The 20069-nt window shown below is 34.4% G+C and overlaps 1 pseudogene; it reads left to right on the top strand.

The window, feature by feature from the left end:
* Window positions 1–5302: 5302 nt before the first annotated feature.
* On the top strand, window positions 5303–6591 carry LOC112915867 (alcohol dehydrogenase class-3-like; annotated as a pseudogene).
* Window positions 6592–20069: the final 13478 nt, after the last annotated feature.

The following is a 20069-nucleotide window of genomic DNA, read 5'->3' on the forward strand; positions in this document are numbered from 1 at the left end:
TTTAAAAAGAAAGAAAGCAGAACCTTATTTGCTAGCAATTTTCACCTAAATCATAGGTTAAATAACAAATGGAAATATGGAGCATCTATTCATCCCATCATCAGAAATGGGCTATCAAAATTCCCTTGAATAGCTTAAAATTGGAAGGTTCTTCAGTGTTAAGGGCTCCCTTACAGAACTACAGAAACCTGCTATATAGAAGGGGACATATTACTAGATACTCTCGTTTAAAAATTGTTGAGTGAAAAGGAGAAGTTCTAGGTATGATGTCTAAGAAAGTTCCCAGACCCAAGGATTGTCCCACTGCTACTTACTGTGTTTGGGGATGCTGCACCTGCCACTAACAAAAGTTGCTGCATCAGGAAGCCGGTGGCTTGGACCCACGCTGCCACTACCATCATCTGAACAGAATAATTATGGTCTCTATCCAAATAACTTAGTTCTAAATTCAAGTCTCTTGTGTGTGTACCAGACTGGAGGAACCCAAATCACACCTGGAAACTTAGCCAAGGATATATGTGGCAGTGTTTTGTTTTGTTTATTTTATCCTCTAGTTACTGCAATACTGGAAGTCATAAAATTAAGAAGCTGGAATGCATGTTTAAGAAAACAATCCATAGGATCTACCACAAATGCTTACTGTGATTTTCACCAAATAAATAAAGAAGTCAAATTGCAAACGGAAGAAGTTATACTTTCTTCACTCAATCATAAACATTATGGTCAGAATGATTTATCTGCTGTGTTCGTGAAGATCATATTGGGACCCATATTCAAAACTAGTGAAACCAAAGGAAATATACTTTTAATTTATTTAAGGCAAAATTATTTGTTAAAAAAGTATAAACATAATTCATGAAAATATTTATACACACCCATATTATACTTCTTTAAAGCCAATAACAATCTTCAATCATTTCCTCATCCATTTTAACCAAATTTCCTTTGGTTATAAAATTTGAGTTCACTGTCATATGTTTGCCAGAGAAATATTACAACTTTTGCTTGCTGATGTTAATTTACAGTCCCTAATTTTAATTAATGTATACGTATTACATATGTATTACATATTTCGATTACATAAGCTTATTATTTTAAGAGAATATTTCAGAGATATTAATCAGAGTATTTTAGGTTCCTTACTTCTTGGTTTGAACCAATTGTCAATTTCTCTCATATCATGTTCACATAACATAACAGCAAACTGGGAGATGCAAGATGAAATAATATCCATAAATACTCCTATAATGGCAAAAGTCAATTTTGGTTTATGTAGAGCAAAAATTCTAGAATATAACATATTGGGGAAGTTTCTATTCTGCATTAAAAAAACTGTTTTAAACATGAACATTTCTTTGGAAATGTGAAAAAAATATTTTTCCAGTGAAAGTATATAGTATTTCCTAAATGTGAATCCTAGTAAACATTAAAAACAATTAATTTTCTCAGTCTAACCTGCCCTAAATAATGATTTCTTCAAGTCAATGAATTTCATTAACTTTCACATGTTCATCCAGAAAACTGAAAAGTTGAAATTTTATCAAAAGGTTACTTGAGAGGAAAGGAAGCTCTGTGGTTCAATGAAAAGTCAGATGTTATTAACGAGCGTGGACTGCAGCTGTAACACATGAATCATTATAAGGAGCTGAAAGTCTCACTGTTCAGTGCACAAAACTATTAGTCTAATTCAGCCTCAGTTAAGTGGTAAAAAGTTGGCAATGAACCAGGTGGATTACTGGATGTAGTCATAGTGATAAATCGAATTTTTCTTTTATAAAACATAGGCAGCTAAGTCTCATTCCCACAAGGACAGACGAATCATACTTAAGACCAAAGATATAGGATTAGAAATGTCTAGATTAAAGTTTTGTAGACATTTTTTATGGTCTTCAAAAAAGAGATACAAAAAATCAGATTAAAAAAATCTCAAAAAAAAAACTCCATAATGTTTACATGTCAGCAACATAGAGAATATGTTTCAAAGACCACAACCCCAATTACTACTTTAAGTAGAATCATGAGGTATTTCTGAATAGTGGGACTATGAGTAATTTTTAATAAAATTTTTTATCTCTATTTTCCACAATGAACATTCATTTCTTTTACAAAGAATAGCCTATAAAATTGTTATTTGCAATCCTCTTCAAAAAAAAAGCAAGTTTTAAAATATCTGATAACATAGAACAAAGTTGTTTAAGAAATATTTTTAGCTTAAATTGTAAAAAAAATATTTATATATAAATTCAAAATATTTGCCCTTAGAAATAAGATATAACAATCTATGGAGTACTTTTACTTTCAAGTATGTCATTTGGCCATCACAAAAATCCTGTCAAGTAGATGGAGTGTTACTTTTTTCATTTTACAAAGGAGATCATAAAAACTCCTAGAGAAAAGATATTTTGTCCAATGTTAAAACAACTTGTAAATGGCAAAAACAGAATTCCAAAGCCCCTGCTCTATGTCATTTATGTGCTTTCTAAACCAACTCTAAATAAAAAGTAATCTCAATCACCTCTCCTACATCACAGTAAATAAAAAACCAAAAAAAAATATTTTTTTGAAATCACATAATATAATGGAAAATGTTTTATCTTCTACCTGAAACACTAATTGTTTTTAAAAGAGAGCATACTCCGAAAAGATGATTTGACAATCTAGGCAATGATAATGGATTACCTCCATTACCAGGTAAACAATGAATTTATTTTATCAGGATGTTGGATACACATCATCTCTACTTTGTGTTCTACCCAAAGCAGTGACTCTAATGTAGGAAATCTGGCTAAGTAAGAGAAGATCTGAAGAGGTAGGGGGTGAGGCATTTTGGCAGACTGGCCTCTTCAATCCTCCTTAGAGTTCTGACCAGCCCTGATTAATGTGAAAAAGCAACTAAACACAGTACCATATGTTGTCTTAACCCTACCTGGCTAATAAAATCCAAAATACTAAAACCCTCAGGGAATATTTAGAATGAACAGGTATGATTTTATAGCAGACTTCCTAGTATAATCTGTAACTGCCTGAAAAAAGAATTAAAAGAAAGCACAAGATAGATGAAGTATTTTATTTTAAAGATTTTACTTATTTATGAGAGAGAGAGAGAGAGAGAGTGAGCAGGGAGAGGGGTAGAGGGAGACAGGCAGAGAAGAAAGAAGAATCTCAAGTAGACTCCACAATGAACCTGAGCCCAAAGTGGGGCTTGATCCTACAACCCTGGGATCATGATCTGAGCCGAAACCAAGAGTAAGACACTCAACCTAGTGAGCCTTCCATGCATCTGTAGATGAAGTATTTTAATGCTTGAAATTACAATATACATCTAAGTGTAGAAGGTGAATACTTAGTAAAGTATTAGTACTTTACTCTCAAAAAACAACTTGTTGAATTATGCCACAACCTGTATTATACGATACTATGCTCAATCGAAATTATAGATGAACTCTTTTTAGAGTTCATTTCTTTTTAGGCTATAGCTGCTTCTAACCTCAAGAGAAAACTGACTTTAAATTTTAAAATGAAAAATCCATTTCTACAATGGTGAAAAGGTTTCATATAAATAAAATATATCTTCTACCAACAGGTAAGTACTGCCAAAAAGCAGCCTATATGTTAAGAAGGCAAATTAAACATTTATTCTAAGAAAGAGCATATTTTATTTAGCTGTGTTTTTAATTATAAGTAATTGAAAATTCCAAATAATGTATATTATATGTAGCTTCTGAAAATTCCAAATAATGTGTATTATATGTAGCTTCTGAAAATAGTTTTCTTCTTAATAAAATGAACAAGAACAAACAAAAGTTATTTAAAATGATTAATGCAATGGAAATACAAAGTGCTATGGGCAGATTGAAGTGAGATTGTTTTTAAAGATTTTATTTATTTATTTATTTGACAGAGAGAGCACAAGTAGGGGGAGCAGCAGGCAGAGGAAGAGGAAAGCAGGCTCACCGTGGAGCAGGGAGCCCAATGTGGGGCTCGATCATAGCACCCTGGGATCATGACCCAAACCAAAGGCAGACACTTAACTGACCAAGCCAGGCACCCCAAAGTGAGATATTTTTAACTTCAAATTAGCAACATCAACAAAAAACAGGTAATTTCCAATCCTAGTTACAACATGACAAAACAACTGTTCTCATGTATACTGATGAGAATTCAATTTGGTCCAATCCTTATGTAAAATAAAATTAACAATTTTTTATTATTCTAAAATTTTATTTATTTATTTATTTATTTATTTACTTATTTACTTAAAGCATGAGTGGAGGGGCAGAGGGAGAGCTAGAGAGAGAGAGAGAGAGAGAGAGAATCTCAAGCAGACACTACACTGAGCACAGAGTCCAGTGTGGGAATCATTCTCATAATTCTGAGATCATGAACTGAGCTGAAACCAAGAGTCAGACACTCAACTGAGTGAGCCACTGAGGCACCTAAAAAATGACAGTATTTACCAAGAGTCTAAATAAGATTTACATGCACTGACCTTGAATTCTCCAAATGAGAAATAAAAGTTGGACCTTTTTTATACATGAAGATAGTCATTGGAGAACTATAGGATAGAAAGAGAGAAAGAGAGAGAGAGAGAAGAAGAAAGAAAGAAAGAAAGAAAGAAAGAAAGAAAGAAAGAAAGAAGAGAAAGAAGAGAAAGAAGAGAAAGAAGAGAAAGAAAGAAAGAAAGAAAGAAAGAAAGAAGAAAGAGAAAGAAAGAAAGAAAAAGAAAAAAGAAAAGAAAAAAAAAGAAAAGGAAAAAGGGAAGGAAGGAAGGAAGGAAGGAAGGAAGGAGGGAGGGAGGAAAGAAAGAAACTACTGAGAATACATGATATGTATCTATTAAGGATATAATGGGTATGAAAACTATGAAATAATATTGGGGAAAAAACTTATCAACAAACAATAAAGTTAAACATCAGGATCTTAAATTACACAAACACCCACAATTACAATTTTACTTTAAAAATACAGAAAAAATATGTCAAATCTTAACAATGATTGGGCTTCAATAGTGGTAAGGCTATAGATAATTTTTATTTTATCATTGCTGCTTGTATTTTCTACATTTTGTATGAAACATGTTAAAACCTTGACTTTAAAAAAATAAGAAACAAAAATAACATGAAGGAAGTAAAATTTTGCAACCTAAATTTCAGTGTAGATCTAATTTTGTTTTGCATTTCATGCATTACCTTGACAAATAATGAACATTTGATAAATTCAGTTGTTAAAATCCAACTCTGAAGAAAGTCAGTATATGATATCTCTAATAAGAATGTTTACTTTTTGACCCAAATCAGAGGACATGGCGAACCAGATTATCAAGTGCAAGGCTGCAGTTGCCTGGGAGGCAAGAAAGCCTCTCTCTATAGAAGAGGGAGAGGTGGGGATCCCTGGGTGGTGCAGCGGTTTGGCGCCTGCCTTTGGCCCAGGGTGCGATCCTGGAGACCGGGGATCCGTGGAGACCCCCCCACATCGGGCTCCCGGTGCATGGAGCCTGCTTCTCCCTCTGCCTATGTCTCTGCCTCTCTCTCTCTCTCTCTCTCTCTCTCTCTCTGTGATGACTATCATAAATAAATAAAAATTTGTAAAAAAAAGAGGTAGAGGTGGCACCCTCAAAGGCTCATGAAGTTCGAATTAAGATTATTGCCACTGCAGTTTGCCACACCGATGCCTATACCCTGAGTAGGGCTTGATCCCGAAGGGAGTTTTCCAGTGATCCTGGGACATGAAGGTGCTGAAATTGTGGAAAGTGTTGGCGAAAGAGTTACTAAGCTGAAGGCAGGTGACACTGTCATCCCACTTTACATCCCACAATGTGGAGAATGCAAATTTTGTCTAAATCCTAAAACAAACCTTTGCGAAAAGATAAGTTACACAGGGAAAAAGGATTAATGCCAGATGGTACTAGCAGATTTACTTGCAAAGGAAAGACAATTTTACATTACATGGGAACCAGCACATTTTCTGAATATACAGTTATGGCTGATATCTCTGTTGCTAAAATTGATCCTTTAGCACCTTTGGATAAAGTCTGACTTCTAGGTTGTGGCATTTCAACTGGTAATGGTGCTGGCTCTGAACACTGCCAAGGTGGATGGAGCCCGGCTCTACTTGTGCCGTCTTTGGCCTAGGAGGAGTTGGATTGGCGACTATCATGAGCTGTAAGGTGGCTGGAGCCTCTGAATGTATTAATCCCCAGGACTTCAGTAAACCCATCCAGGAAGTGCTCATTGAAATGACTGACAGGGGAGTGGACTATTCCTTTGAGTGTATTGGTAACGTGAAAGTCATGAGAGCAGCACTAGAGGCCTGCCACAAAGGCTAGGGTGTCAGTGTCATAGTTGGAGTAGCTGCTTCAGGTGAAGAAATCACCACTCGCCCATTTCAGCTGGTAACGGGCCCTGTATGAAAAGGCACTGCCTTTGGAGGATGGAAGAGTGTGGAAAGTGTCCCAAAGTTGGTGTCTGACTATATATCCAAAAAGATAAAATTGATGAATTTGTGACTCACAGTCTGCCTTTTGACCAAATTAATGAAACCTTTGACCTGTTGCACGCAGGAAAGAGCATTCAAACTGGTGTAAAGCTTTAAATTCAACAGAGAAAACATGTCCATCCTTGTACCGAAGTCTTGTGGTCCAACTGGAACAGTCAGACAAGCAGGGAGATGCTCTTCCAAGTTCACAGCCTCTTAGACCTTCTCTACTACTACTTCTAGAGTAACCTTCTCTAGAGAATAATATTTTTTGTAGAAGTCATAAATCTCTAATCAAGGACAAGGCTAATACAGCCATAAATCTGATTTCTGAACTCTCCTTCACATGAATAACTGCCAACCCATTAAGGAATACTTTAACATAATAAAAGTAATTTCTGCATTAAAAAAAAGAATGTTTACTTTTGGGGCTCCTGAGTGGCTCAATTGGTTAAGCATCTGCCTTCAGCTCAGGTAACCATCTCAGGGTCCTAGGATTGAGCCCCTAGTCAGGCTCCCTGCTCAGCACAGAGTCTGCTTCTCCTTCTCCCTCTGCCTCTCCTCCTGCTCTCATTCTATCTCTCTCTCTCTCTCGCTAATAAATAAAATCTTTAAAAAAAAAAAAAAAAAAGAATGTTTACTTTTTATTCTTCAAATAGTGACCATGCCCTGTTCCTTCAATACTCTGAGAATTGTTGACAATGCTTTAAAAAAAAAAAAAAGCCCAGAAACATACATAAAAAGTGAATGGTTTTTAAAAGAAAATTCAATAAATAAATAAATCTTTTAAAAAATAAAAATAAATAAAAAAATAAAAATAAAATTATTTGATTCATTTCAGGATCACAATTGATTTATTTCTTTTTCCAAGTTTATACTTAAATTCCACTAGTTAACAGACAGTGTATTATTAGTTTCAGGTGTAGAGTTTAGTGATTCATCACTTCCATAAAACACTTGGTGTTTATCACAAATGCATTCTTAATATCCATCACCTATTCAACACATCCTCCCACCTACTTCCACTCTAGTAACCATCACTTTGTTCTCTATAATTAAGTCTATTTTCTGGTTTGGCTCTCTTCTCCCCCCAACCCCTTGTACTTTAGTTCTGTTTCTTAAATTCCATTTGGTATTCATCTTTCTCTGACTTATTTTGCTTCACACAATACACAGTAGCTCCATCCATGTTGTTGCAAATGGCAAGAGTTCATTCTTTTTGATGGCTGAGTAATATTCCATTGTGTACATATACCACTTCTTCTTCATCCATTCATTAATCGATGGACATTTAGGCTCTTTCCGTATTTCGCTATTGTTGATAATGCTGCTGTAAATACTAGGGTGCATGTATCTCTTCAAATCAGTATTTTTGTATCCTTTGGGTAAATATCTAGTAGTGCAATTGCTGGATTATAGGGTAGTTCTATTTTTAAGTTTTTGAGGCACCTCCATACCATTTTCTGGAATGGCTTATACTAGTTTGCATTCCTAATAGCAGTGTAAGAGGGTTCCCCTTTCTCCATATCCTTGCCAACACCTGTTGTTTCCCATGTTGTTAATTTTAGCCATTCTGACAGGTGTGGGGTGATAACTCATTGTAGTTTTGATTTATATTTCCCTGATGATGAGTGACGTTGAGCATTTTATTGTTTGTCTGTTAACCATCTCTATTTCTTCTTTGGAAAAATGTCTATTCATGTCTTCTGTCCATTTCATAACTGGATTATTTGTTTTGGTAGTGCTAAGTCCGATAAGTTCTTTTTACAGATTTTGGATACCAAACCTTTATCGGATATGTCATTTGCGAGTATCTTCTCCCATTCCGAAGATTCCCTTTTAGCTTTGTTGATTGTCTCCATTGTGCAGAAGCTTTTTACCTTGATATACTTTCACTAGTTTATTTTTGTTTTTGTTTCCCTTGCCTCAGGGGACAGATCTAGTAAGAAGTTGCGATAGATGATGTCAAAGAGGTTACTGCCTGTGTTCCTCTTTAAGATTTTTATACTGTCAGGTCTCGCTTTTGAACTTATTTTTGTGTCTGCTGTACGAAAGTGATCCTGTTTCATTCTTTTGCATGTAGCTGTCCAGTTTTCCCAACACCATTTGTTGAAGAGACTTTTGTCCATTGAATATTCTTTCCTACTATTGTCAAAGATTAATTGACCATGTAATTGTGAATTTAGTTCTGAGTTTTCTATTCTGTTCCAATGATCTTGATGTCTGTGTTTGTGCCAGTACCATACTGTCTTGATCATTACAGCTTTGTAATATAACTTGAAGTCAGGAATTATGCCTCCAGCTTTGCTTTTCTTTTTCAAGATTGCTTTGGCTATTTGGGGCTTTTTGCGGTTCCATACAAATTTTAAGATTCTTTGGTCTAGCTCTGTGAAAAATACTGTTGGAATTTTGATAGGGATTGCATTAAATATGTGGGTTGCTTTGGGTAGTATAGACACTTTAACAATATTTTTCTTCCATGAGCATGGAATGTTTTTCCATTTCTTTGTGTCATGTTCAGTTTCCTTCATCAGTGTTTTCAGGAACAAAATTGATTTATATCAATTGTTATAAGTTAGAAATTGCTGCATATAAATATCTAGTAATAACGATTATTCTATTCTTTTTTTCTTATATTTGTAATAAACTGATGATATTACACTTACATTCTTTTTCAGGGATATCAAGGAAGAACACTTTAGAATATGGTTAATGATTATTTTTGCTCAAGACTGAAAATACTAAGCACTGGAATAATAATTATGGCATACAGTATTTGAGGCCAAGATAAGAATCTTTTAATAAAATTTAATAAAGTTATACGTTTAAATTTTCTAGATTATAAAAATAAGGTAATTTACAATCTAATGTTTATATCTATTGGAAATTCTCACTAGATTTAAGATTCTCTTCCCAGGGCAGCCCGGTGGCTCAACGTTTTAGCGCCACCTTCAGCCCAGGCCGTGATCCTGGAGTCCCGGGATCAAGTCCCATGTCAGGCTCCCTGCATGGAGCCTGCTTCTCCATCTGCTTGTGTCTCTGCCTCTCTCTCTCTCTCTCTCTCTCTCTCTGATCTCTCATGAATAAATAAACATTTTAAAAAAAGATTCTCTTTCCAGAATTTGCTTGCTTATTATTAAGCAATCAATCTAATGTACATAATTCTTTATTGCAGTCTTTATCTCTACCTCTGTAACTGCCTCATACCCTAGGTTGGACTTTTTGTCACATTTTAAGACTTTTTGTAAGGACATTTTAGTAATATTTTAAGGCTGAATTTTCCTTTGTATAAAAAGAATAATTTTATTATTTGATGTGATTAAATGTTTATACCTTCTTAAGGTATCAATGGATTCCTCTGCCAAGTGGCATTTTTAAATGTTTTGTTTATGTAACCAGCATTTGGGGCTTATTTAATGCAAATGAAATAGTTTTAAGGATTAACCAACCATGATAATGAGGTTGGCAAAAATGATATCCAACTCTTAAGCAAATCACTGAAATCCTAAAGCCCAAAGGAGGAATAAAACACAGCTCTGGGAACAGGGGTAAGTTCCAAGAGTCAGGTCATGTTGAAATGGTAAGGGATAAGGCAAGGCAGGGATACTAGTAGGAGAGAAACTTCTGTGGGTTTTGAGAGGATGTTTTAGTGTAGTGTTTAAAGAACATGCTAGACTTGACACACAAGGGCAGTTCTGACACAACTGAGTGAGTACTCCATTACCTGTGGTATTTATACTTCAAAACATAGTCTATGAGGCCCATGAAAGGAGGGGCTGTGGTACTTTTCAAAGAACTTGAATCTAAACACTTGAATCACAGTATAAACCTCTATAGTGGCTCAATAATATTGCTGAGCATTTGATTCACTTCATCTTTAATATTCTGCCACTGAATTTGCTTTAATATAGAATATGTGGACAGTTCAGTTGGTTAAGCATCAGACTTGATTTTTGGCTTGGGTCATGATTTCAAGAGTCATGAGATTGAAACCCATGTCAGGTTCTGTGCTTAGCAGGAAGTCTGCTTGAGATTTTCTCCCTCTCCTTCTGACCTTTGCACTCTCTCTCTCTTTCTCAAATAAATCTTAAAAATAAAACAAAATAAAATATAGAATGTTTACAATGGTTCATATCTATTAATGCATTAACATTTCCAAGATGGCTATATGTGGCATTCATCTGTAAGCGGCACCTGGAGACAAATACATCTATCTACCTCATCACACATACCTCTAAAATAGCACTCTCAAACTCTAAGACCAATAAAGCAAATAAAATTAAAAATCATTTTAAGGGGTGCCGGGGCAGCTCAGTCAGTCAAGTGCCAACTCTTGATTTCAGGTCAGGTCATGATTTTAGGGTCATGAGATCAAGCCCTACCTCAGGTTCCACACTCAGTGTGAAGTATGCATGAGATTCTCCCTCTCCCCCCGCCTTACTCTGCCCCTCCCCCTGCTTGTGCTCTTTCTCTCTTTCTAAAATTAATAAATAAATAAAATCTTTTAAAAAATCATTTTAAAAACTGCTAAAGGAAAATAGAAGGAATCTTGTTTTTTCAGGTTAGTCAATCCTCTCTGTATTACATAGTCATGTACTTATGTTTTAATTTTACTTTTTATATGTAATAGTGATTTTAGATTGGTCTAAATTCTTTATAAGGAATAATTTTTACCTATTCTCAATTTTCATGTACTAAGGTTTAACTCTGAGTGCCTAGAGGCAGTGAGAATTCATCCAAAAGTTAAGATCCTGGGATTGGTAAGCAGAGTATGGGCAAGGGCAATTGCAGTTTGCTTTATAATCTTTCATATAACTACACTTACCTCTTTCCAATTTGAATGTTACATTTCTAAATATATATATATATATATAATATATATTATATTTATATATATTTTTATATATTTATATATATAAATTAAAATTTTAAATAGGATAGTAACTATAATATGCAAAGGAATGATGAGACTGAGCAACACACTTACTTCAATGTTACTTTTAATGTAGGTTCACAACCAAAAAAGTGGTTTCATAAAAAGTACTGACCTAAGGAAAATTTATTTAAGGATAAATAATAAAAACAAGTGTCTAAACCTAAATGCAAGAAAAGATCATTGGAGGCTGAAATAGCTAAAGTCTTACAGAACTGATTACATTAGTTGGGGTAGGCTAATGGTTGTAACAAACAGCACCAGTATCTCTGAGGCTTAATGTAAGATCTATTTCTTGCTAATGTTACATTCTTTTGCAGTCACTCAAGAACCCAGATTTCTTCTAGTTAGTGACTCCACAATTTCCAATTGCTTCTCCCACTCCTAAATGATCAAAGAGAGCAAATACGGAATAAGAAATATATACTATATCTACATATAATATACTAATTAATATTATATAAATATAGTAATTAGTATTATAAATATTAGTATTATATATTACTTAATATATAATGTATGTTTATGTATATTTATTTTATGTAAATTTATATATTTATAGGTTATAAATAGATGTGTACTTTTTAGGGTCAGAAGGTATTTTTAACATACTATATTTTTCTTCAAATTTGTATTTAAATTCTAGTTAGTTAACATATGGTGCAATATTGCTTTCAGGAGTAGAATCCAGTAATTCATCACTTATGTACAATACCCAGTGCTCATCATAACAAGTGCCCTCCTTAATACCTATCACACATATAGCCCATCCCCCACACACCTCCCTCCATCAACCCTGTTTGTTCCCTACTTTTAAGAGTCTGTTATGGTTTCAACATATTTTGAATTCTAACTCAAAATACTTTTGTTTCTTTTAAATATATATATTTTATTTATTTATTTGACAGAGAGAGACAGCATGAGCAGGGGGAGGAACAAGGAGAGAGGGAAAAGGAGACTCCCCACTGAGCAGGAAGCCTGATGCAAAACTTCATTCCAGGATATTGGGATCATGATCTGAGCCAAAGGCAGATGCTTAATAGACTGAGCCACTCAGGCACCCCAGAATACTTTTTTTCTAAGATGTGGTTAAATCTGAATGTTTCTTATAAAGCAAGTCAATATAAAGAGACATTAAATAACTATCAATGCAAGCATTGTATTTCACTGATATGGTAAAAACAAATCAGAAGGTTTGTGAATCACCTTTGTGATATCAAAGGTCCCTTTCAAGTTAAAATTCTATTACTTTATTACATGAATCTGATTTCCCCCAAGTTCCTCATTTTCAGGTAAGCCATTTATAGTTTAGTAATGGTGCATGACCCATGTTTCTGCTGAGGAAAATGTTATGGGCACATTGGGATAAAGATCCCCTCAGGTTTCAACAGTCACAAGCACCTGTTACATTGATCCAGTGTTAAGGACAAATGTCATTTTCTACAGATGCTCTGACCTGAAAATAGTGAGAAATACGAAGATCAGTATACAAACAATCCTTGGACCTGATTTCCTTTTTTTTTTTTTTTTTTTTACAGTATCTTACATTGCAGCTCACAGTTCCCTTTTTACAGATCATATGGTTTGCAAAAATTCACAGAAAAGCAAAGTGAGGCTTAAACATGATTTATAAATATCCATGGTCCATAAAATTTTGCAATATTTTTGCCAAGAAGTTTGGCTTCTCTCTGAGATGTTAATATGTTTGACCTAATGGAATATACTCAGAAGGTTGCTGGTCAAGGGCTATTCATTGTTATGGGCTAAACTGTCTCCCCCAATTCAAATGTTGAATTTGAATGTGACCTCATAATGTGACTATATTAAGAGAGAGGGTCTTTAAAGAGGTTAAATTAACTAATTAAGATTAAGTGAGGTCATTAGGTGGGCTCTAATTTCATATGACTGGTGTCCATATAAAAGATTAGGACATAGAAATGCACAGAGGGAAGATCATGTGAAGATACAAAGAAAAGATGGCCATCCACAAGCTAAAGAGGGAGATCTCAGAAGAAATCAACCCTGCTAAAGCAATGACCTCAGACTTTAAGCCTTCAGAACTGTGAGAAAATAAATCTCTGTTGTTTAAGCCATCCAGTCTGTGCTACTTCATTATAGCAGCCTTAGCAAACTAATACACACCATGTTTATTAAAATCTTGTTCCTCAAGTGTTTTCAAACACATGTTCTCCCAATTCCTGAGACAATTCTTGTTTTCTCTAAAATGGATTGAGGAAGGTGGGTGGCTCGGTCAGCTAAGCATCCAACTCTTGGTTTCGGTTCAGGTCACAATTTCATGGGTGTGGGATAAGCTCAGCATCAGGCTCTGTGCTCAGCAAAGAGTCTGCTTGAGGATTCTCTCCCTCTCCCTCTGCCTCTCTATCTACTATCTCACTCTAAAATAAACAAATAAAATATTTTTTAAAAGTGGATTGAGGAAATTTATTGTGAACCCAGACAGTCAGTCTATCCAAGGGACTCTTTTCCCCCCAGTGGTTCAGAGATCACTCAGGATTATAAATAATTTATGGTGGGGCCCATAGTCTCCTAATAAAGATGACACTCTTCTAGCATCAGTGCAGAATCAGTCCTCTATGGCAGACTCTAAAACACAAGATGAAATCCTCAGTTGGAAAGCCATTATACCAGTAGCTACTTCTCTTGATAAGAATACCTCTGAGGGACTTGATTTCAGAGTATACTTCTGTCCATGTGGTCTTTAGGTAGGACCTCACCAATTTGTGGAATTCTCTGAAGCTAAGAGGCTGCTTCTCAGAGAGACAAAAAATTCCAAAGTACAATTTGGTAAACCACACTGTTCACTATGAGAAGAGAAAGAGGAGAAGCAGGTAGCTGGGAAAATATGAATCTGTGTCCCTTAAGAAGGATCATTTGTCTTATTGCTATCCAAATATCATAAAAAAGGAATACGTCTTGAATGGGAGACATTTTAATATGTTCTTGAAGACCACAGCAGTGTTTCCCAGAGTGATCCTCTTGGAAAACTAGCTTCAGGAGATGTTCTTCCTTATAAGAACTTCATGACCAATGGATTTTTAAAATACTGCACTCCTTATCAATACTCAGGGATTCAAAATTTATATAAATATACAAAAGGCCCTAAGAAACCCTATAGATTAAAAAAACAAGCCCCCAAAAGCACAACTATTTAACTCTGTCAAATCCACCATTTCTCAAACCTATCTGACCAAGAAACTCTTATTAGAATTATTAGCAAGCAGGGGATCCCTGGGTGGCTCAGCAGTTCAGTGCCTGCCTTTGGCCCAGGGCATGATCCTGGAGTCCCAGGATCGAGTCCCACATCGGGCTCCCTGCATGGAGCCTGCTTCTCCCTCTGCCTGTGTCTCTGCCTCTCTCTCTCTCTCTCTCTCTCTCTCTCTCTCCTCTCTCTTTCTCTGTGTGTGTCTATCATGAATAAATAAATAAAATCTTTAAAAAAAGAATTATTAGCAAGCATGCTATGATACAGTTTGGGACTACAGTTTTGAAAAGGTAGTCATGAAGAAACCCTGCTAGATAGTGATGAAACAGATATATATGCCACAATTAGAATGTGAAAGAAACTGAAATTCCCTTCTCTTAATAATAGTATTTAGTTGCTAAAAGGAAAGCAATAGACTTATCTTAGTCATTCTAATATACCTCCTCTCCCTTCTTAGAATTTATTTGATTATATATTTCTCTAACTGCATGTACCATACTAAATGCTACAACACATATACAAATGCACAATTCAGCTTTACTGTTTATTTCCAAAGAATGTTTGGCATTTATCTGTAGTGGAGTAACGGCCCTTCTGAACTATGTTAAGAGGCAGCATGAAGAACAAAAAAGGAACTTCTGTAAGTATGACTTGACTCTAATTACTCCTCACTGAGAAAGCTGAGTAGTTCTATGTAATATCTGTCAAAAAGATGACTGATTCAGAGAGATTTGGCCCCAATCCCTTGGCAACCATTTTAACTTTGTGACTGTTTATGCCAAAAGCAATCAGCCCAAACTGTACACATGTCAGACACACACACAAAACGTTATCCAAAATGATATGAAGTCAAGTGCAGAGTTAATCTTTTCAAATAAATTGATAGTTTTACAGTTTTATGTGGTATATTTACCTACCACTCTAAAGTATAGAAGATATGTCTGAGATATGAAATTAATACTGGGTTGATTTTGTTTAATTTAAAAATATTTAGCCTGCATTGTTAAAGATTTTATTTATTTATTTATTTATTTGAGAGAGAGACATAGCATGAATGGTGGGAGGGGCAGAGAGAGGGAGAGAGTTTCAAGCAGACTGATTGAGCATGGAGCCTCCTGACATGGGGCTCAGTCTCACAAGCATGAGATCATGACCTGGCCTAAACCAAGAGTCAGATACTTAACCGACTGAGCCACCCAGGCACCCCTAGCCTGTAGTTTTTAAAAGAACCTGTCCTTCAAATATTTATTCACATTTGTCAAAAAAGAAAAAAAAAAAATAGGTATTGTCAAAGCTAGAAAATATACCCGGGGTGATTCATCACAGTGGAGTAGGTGAATGCTAAAGGTTTCTGCCTGTCAAAGACCAAATTGCTTCATTGGCTCAATTAGCTCCAAAGATTCATAGGCAAATTAGACATCTACCATTGTTGTTTACATGAAGTTTTCAAAGTGTTCAATGACACACTGAATCTGGCCTATTTCTTGATAAACATGTCCCACTGCCATCCTACCAAAAACCACCAAATCAAAGGAAATTCTCCCATATTTATGACTGCTGAGAACAAGAAATGTGATTAAAGGTCCAATTAATTCTAACTATTAAATACATTATTTTTTTACTCTTTTTTAGAAATTCTTCCATTTATAAAATAAACATGAATATTTAATATATGTTCCTTTTCTTGACCAGCAAATCTTATGACTGATGACATCTTAAAATCAAAGAAATACGGTTTCATTAATATTTTTCTTCTCTTTAGAAATATTTTGAATAGAATTGGATTAATGCAGGCTCATGACACAAAGTCACTAATCTATATATATGCACCTAATAACAAAGTACCAAAATACATGAGACAAAATTGATAGCAATGAAGAGCAAAAATGAAAGTCAACAATAATAGTCAGAGACTTTAATATCTCACTATTAATATTGGATAGAACAGCTAGACAGAAAATCAACAAGGAAACAGGAGACTTGAATAGAGCTATAAAATGACTAGGCCTAACAGACATCTATAGAACATTCAACATAACAGTAGAATATATATATTCTTCTCAAGTATACATGGAACATTCTCCAGGATAGACTATGTGCTAAGCCAAAAAGCAAATCTTAGCAAATCTGAAAAGATAAAAATATAAAACACATTCTTTGACTACAATGGAATAAAATTAGAACCTTTTAGCAGGTAAGTATTTGGGAAAGTCACAAATATGTGGAAATTAAACACACACAGCACTCTTGAATAACCCATAGGTCAAACTGCAAATCAAAAAGAAAATCAGGAAATATACTGAGATAAAACACACAACACATGCACACCCCAAAACTTATGGGATGCAGCTAAAGCAGAATTTAGAGGGAAATTTCTGTTTATGCCTATATTAAGAAATAATAAATAATTCAAATGAAAATCTAGCTTTCCTCAAGACATAAACTAAAACTAAAGCAAGCAGAAGGAAGGAAATAATAAAGAGTACAGCAGAAAAAAATGAAATAGAAAACAGGAAAACAATAAAGAGTATCAATGAAACCAAAAGCTGGTTCTTTAAAAAGACTGACAAAATTGGAAAATGTTTAGCTTAGTAGACTTGGAAAAAAGAAATAATACTCAAATTAGCAGAATGAGTAATGAAAGAGGGTACATTACTGCTGGCATTAGACAAATAGAAAAATAAAGGAGAACTACAAAGGTAAAAAGAAAACAGTTATACAAGAGGAATCTCACAAGAGTACCAGCTGATTTTTCAGCAGGAACTTTGCAGGCCAGGAGAGAGTGGCATAATATATTCAAAGTGCTGAAAGAAAGAAAAAAAAAACTGTGGCCAATAATACTCTATACAGCAAGGCTACCACTGAGAATAGAAGAAAAGATAGTTAACCAGACAAAAAATAAATAAATAAATAAAGGACTTTATCACCAGTAAAACCAGACTTACAAGAATACAGATTCTTTTCAACAAGTGCATATGGAACATTCTCCAGAAGAGATTACATATTAGACCACAAAACCAGTCTTAACAAATTCAAAAAAATCAAAATCATATCATGCATCTTTTCCAATGACAATACCATGAAACTAGAAATCAACCAAAAGAAAAAACCTGGAAAGAACACCTTTCTAATACCTGGGGGTTAGATAACAATATATTAATCAATGAATGGGTCACCCAAGAAATCAAAGAGGAATTTTTTTTTAAATGAAGACAAATGAAAAAAGAAATAACACAACAGTCAAAAATATTTGGGATGCAGCAAAAGCTGTTCTAAGCATGAAGTTTAGTGCAATTTGGGCCTACTTCAAGAAGCAAGAAAAATCTCAAACAAACTGAAACTTACACCCAAGGAGCCTTAGAAAAAGAACATAACAAACCCAAAACCAGCAGAAGTAAGGAATAAAAAACATTAGAAAAAAAAATAAATGGTATAGAAACAAACAAACAAACAAAAAACAGATCAATGAAAGCAGGAGCTGGTTCTTTGAAAAGATTAACAAAACTGATAAACCTCTAGTCAGACTCATCAAAAAATAGAACGGACTCAAACACAATCAACAAGTGAAAGAGGAAAAATAACAACCAATGTGACAGAAAGACAAACAATTGTAAGAGAATATTATGAAAAATTATATGGCAACAGATTGGACAACCTAGAAGAAAATGATAAAATTTTGGAAACATATAACTTACCAAAACTGAAGCAGAAAGAAATGGAAAATTTGAAGGACTGATTACCAGCAATGAAATTGAATCAATAATCAAAAAACTCCCAACAAACAAAAGTCCAGACCCAGATGACTTTACAGAATTTAAAGAAGAGTTAATACCTATTATTCTCCAACAATCCCAAAAAAATACAAGAGGAAGGACAACTCCCAAATTCATTCACCAGCATTATCCTGATACCAAAACCAGATAAAGACACCACAAAAAAAGGCAACTACAGGCCAAAATGCAAAATATTGTACAATATGATGAAAAAGGATGCAAAAATACTGAACAAAACTAGCAAACTGAATCCAAAAGTACATTTAAAAAATCATTCACCATAATGAAGTGGAATTTATTTTCAGGATACAAGGTAGTTCAATATTTGCAAATCAATCAATGTGATACATCTATCAATAAAAGAAAGGATAAAAACCATAGGATCATTTCAGTAGATGCAGAAAAAGAATTTGACAAAGTACAGCGTCCATTCATTATTTTAAAAATTCTCAAAAAAGTATATTTAGAAGAAACATCTCAAATAATAAAGGCCTTATATGAAAAATCCACAGTGAACATAAACTCAATGGAGAAAAAACTGAGAGCTCTTCCCCTAAGGTCAGAAATAAGACAAGGATATAAAAAAATAATAATAATAAGACAAGGAGGTCCACTCTCACCACTCTTACTTAACATAGTACTAGAAATCCTAGTCACAGCCAGCAGACAACAAAAAGAAATAAAAGGCATACAAATTTGTAAGGAAGAAGTAAACTTTTAACTATTTGCAGATGACATGATTATATATATATATACATATATATATATATAGAGAGAGAGAGAGAGGGAAAGAAAGAGAGAGAGAGAGAGAGAGAGAGAAAACCATAAAGACTCCACCAAAAAAAACTACTAGAACTGATCAATGAATTCAGTAACGTCACAGAATACAAAATCATGTACAGAGATCTGTTGCATTTCTATACACTGATAAGGAAGCAGCAGAAAGAGAAATTAAGAAAATAATTTAAATAGAAAATACTTACATTTACAATTGCACCAAAAATAATAAAATGCCTTGGAATAAACTTAAAGAGGTGAAAAACCTGCACTCTGAAAACTATAAAATACTGATAAAAGAAACTGAAGAATACAAAGAAATGGAAAAACATTCCATGTTCATGGATTGGAAAAATAAATATTATTAAAATGTCTGTCCTTACCCAAAACAATCTACATATTTAATGAACGCTATCAAAATACTAACAGCATTTTACATAGAATAGAACAACAATCTTAAAATTTGTATGGAATCACAAAAGACCACAAATAATTAAAGCAATTTGAAAAAGAAAAACAAAACTGAGGGTTCATGGAGGGGAGGTGGGTGGGGGGAATGGGCTAAATGTGTGATGGATATTAAGGAGGGCACTTCTTGTCATGAATACCCAGTGTTATATATAAGTAATGAATCACTAAATTCTACTCTTGAAACTAACATTACATGTTATAATTTTTTTTATTTTTTTTACATGTTATAATTTATATATATCATTTAGCAACTTGAGGAATGCCTGGATGGCTCAGCAGTTGAGCATTTGTCTTCAGTTCAGAGCCTGATCCTGGAGTCCTAGGATAGAATCCCAAATCGGACTCCCTGCACGAAGCCTGCTTCTCCCTCTGCCTGTGTCTCTGCCTCTCTCTCTCTGTGTCTCTCATGAATAAATAA

This window comes from Vulpes vulpes, chromosome 7 (assembly GCF_048418805.1).
Source record: "Vulpes vulpes isolate BD-2025 chromosome 7, VulVul3, whole genome shotgun sequence".
Classification (NCBI taxonomy): Eukaryota; Metazoa; Chordata; class Mammalia; order Carnivora; family Canidae; genus Vulpes; species Vulpes vulpes.